The 3,312-nt window shown below is 37.0% G+C and overlaps 1 protein-coding gene across 1 annotated transcript in view; it reads left to right on the top strand.

Moving 5' to 3' along the window:
* LOC123518024 (homeobox protein H17-like) overlaps nucleotides 1-587 on the top strand; it is a 4,582-nt gene extending 3,995 nt beyond the window's left edge. The window contains exon 3 of the mRNA XM_045278526.1: nucleotides 1-587. This exon is cut by the window's left edge and continues 1,886 nt beyond it. The gene's annotated coding sequence lies outside the window, so the exon portion shown is untranslated.
* The last annotated feature ends 2,725 nt before the right edge of the window (nucleotides 588-3,312 follow it).

Genomic DNA, 3,312 nt, shown 5'->3' with positions numbered 1-3,312 from the left:
GTGTGTGTGTGTTACATTAAGATGCTGGAGGAGTGGAAGGGAAGTTTTCCTGGGGTGGTAGTAAGAGGGTTCCTCACATTCACCCCTGCAGGATAACACATGGTGGTCAGTCAAGGGCAGATTAACTATACAAGGACACTTAAATATATGCCAAATTCCAATACAACTTTGAAATCAGGTCATGAATAAATAAGGAAATACATGTGAACACAAAATTAATCATTTGAAGTAAAACCACTTCTCCTTTTCTTTCTACTCTACCTCTTCCTCCTGATATGTCAACAGTAATTGGGCAGTGGAGTTTCTAGTCAAATATAAACAAGAGTAGGAGTAAGAGGAAGAGGAGGAGGTGAACATTTGAAAGAGATAAAAATGGCAAAGATAATGAGAAAAAGGAGATCAAGAAAAATTGAGGAAGAGGAAAAAAAGGTGAGAAGACAGAGAAGGAAGAGGAGGATAGTACCACTAAAAGGCATTTAAGTGGCACCTCCTCTTCTTCCTCCACAACACTGGTTATCCTTCTTTACTGTACATACTGTGTAGAGAGAGATGAACTGGAGTGTAAATAAAATTAATGTGCTTGTATACATGTTGCCTTTCATTTACCTGACAGTGTGTGTGTGTGTGTGTGTGTGTGTGTGTGTGTGTGTGTGTGAAAATGAGTAATTTACCAGCCAAGAAGACCCATACTTGAGTTATTACTAATTATAAGAGCATGAGTAAGGGTGAAAACTCCAACACATTCCTCCCTGTTCTGCCACTCAAGAAGGACAACATTTGCTTGTTAGACAGTGGAAGGCCTCATAACAGAGATGGATGTGGACCTTAGCTTGCCAAGTGGTGAGAGAGAGAGAGAGAGAGAGAGAGAGAGAGAGAGAGAGAGAGAGAGAGAGAGAGAGAGAGAGAGAGAGAGAGAGAGAGAGAGAGAGAGAGAGAGAGAGAGAGAGAGAGAGAGAGAGAGAGAGACCCATTATTGACGTATGTGTGTTTATACATACCTGCCAGCCATACACATATAAACAGGAGAGAAAAATGCCAGTGTGAATTAAATCTAACCAGTAATGCTTTTCCTCTTAACCATGATGTTTCCATTCCTAACTCTAGCATCCTTCTTCATAACTCTGATGTCTTCCTTCTAATTACAGCCTCATTCTTTCCTACTTCAATTTCAGCTTCCTTTTAATTTCAATCTTCTTTCCTTCAACTCTAATCACATTCTTCCTAAATCAAACCTTTTTTGTATTTTCTCGTTCTAACTTCTCTGTCGAACTCATGTATACTCTCTTCACTTGCACTTTCCTTTGTAAATAATACTTCAACTTCTTCCTCTTCTTTTTAACTCATTACTCAATTAATCCTCTCATCTTTTCAACTCTTCTCTCAAATCTACTAATACTGTACATCCTGCCTTTCAGTTTCTACTTCCCAACTCTTACCATGGACATTATATTAAGAGGAACAATACCTAAAGATTCCAGCAATAAACAAGAATAACTCATTATCTTCACAATGTTCCTTCACCTGTGCCTCTTGTCCATTATACTGCTTAGAAATTAACAGGAAGGAATCTTCCCTAAAAATAAGACAAGATTAATACAAATCAAGCCTTCATTCAGTTACATACATATTTTCCACATAAACATAACTGCATATGTCTGACAGCCATACACATATGCGCACACACACACACACACACACACACACACACACAAAACAAACACCCTCTCTCTCTTACCAAGTGGTGAGTGTGTACAGATATTGAACAAGAGAAAAATATGACTGCCCACATTATATACAGTCATTCCTATATACAAGATGCTACTACAAAAAACTTCATGAGCTTGAAATGTTAGAGTTAACTGGATATATAGTTTGGCTTTGTAGCAGAGAATTGTAAGAACATTCAATCAAGCTTAGTGACTTCCAGGAATGCTGTAAGGAGTAGTAAGGAAGGAAGGAAACACTAAACAGCTGCAATGCATTCCCAAGGGCACTACAGCAATGGTCACAGTGGAGACTAGGAGCTGAGAGTTATCATCTTCATGCAATGGACAAAATTCCTAGAGAGTTTGGGCAGCACCTTGTATATACCTCCAGTCATATCTGTATCCACCCATCCTTACATACATACCCTCACATATCAGTAATGTATAGACAGAAAATAAAATAAAAACAAAGTGGTTATATGTATATGGAGATAACTATAATAATGCATTCAAGAAACATTATATTATTCAAGAATTAGGAGTTCCACACTTACACTTGTAAAATACCTATCCATAATAGTTGGTGACATGTCTCAGTACATTATATAACCCAGCAAAATAAACAAAAAACAATAATATAAAAAGAATGGAGACTGACAAACTTACATGGCCTTCTAATAATAGAGTTTTCAAGAGGAAAGGTCAGCATTATGGCACTGAAAAGAGGTAATATTAGTAGTACTCATAAATCATAGCATTACATTATCAGATTGTGTGAAGGTCTGACACTTTTTTGGGTTGAGTGCATTTATGTGGTAATGGTAGTAGATGAGAGAGAGAGAGAGAGAGAGAGAGAGAGAGAGAGAGAGAGAGAGAGAGAGAGAGAGAGAGAGAGAGAGAGAGAGAGAGAGAGAGAGAGAGAGAGAGAGAGAGAGAGAGAGAGAGAGAGAGAGAGAGAGAGAGAGAATAAGAAGAAAAATAAAAAATAAAGTGAAAAAACACTAAAGTAAGTAAAAATACATTGGTCTTTCTCTTGGATTTTTCTCTTAGTTTTTTTTGGAGGGAATGGCAGCAGCCCAAGCCAGAGACAGAATCAAATTAAAAAAAAAAATTTTTTGGTGTAATTAAATAGTACAGGAGAAACATTTGGTCATGAGAGGAACCCTAGCCAAAGACTGAAGCAAGTGAAGGATGAGAATTTGTTAAAGTGTAAAAGAAAGCAAGACTAAGGTTAACAGTGTACAGATTCCCACAGAATGACAAGCTGGAATCAATGAGAAGTCACACATTTTTAGGAACCCAAATAAGATTGCATCCAGTGAGGATGTGAACTTGTCAAAGCAAAGAAAAAAGATGACATGCCCACTGAAACTCAAGGTGGAATATTGAACTCAAATAGGAGATAATTCTTTTAGCCATGAAAGGAACACTGGCTAGAAAATCTAGAAAATTAATGAAGTGTAGAAGCAACATTTATCAAAATAAAAAGGTTGATAAGAGTGCATGTCTCCAATGAAACATATATACGAATATCAAATTAGAACAGAGCCTATTGCTATTAGAATAGTATAAGGAAATTATGGTTTCTTGATTAACTGAAAGCTTG

This window comes from Portunus trituberculatus, chromosome 43 (genome assembly GCF_017591435.1).
Source record: "Portunus trituberculatus isolate SZX2019 chromosome 43, ASM1759143v1, whole genome shotgun sequence".
Lineage (NCBI taxonomy): Eukaryota > Metazoa > Arthropoda > Malacostraca > Decapoda > Portunidae > Portunus > Portunus trituberculatus.
This window is presented reverse-complemented; position numbering and strand designations above follow the sequence as displayed.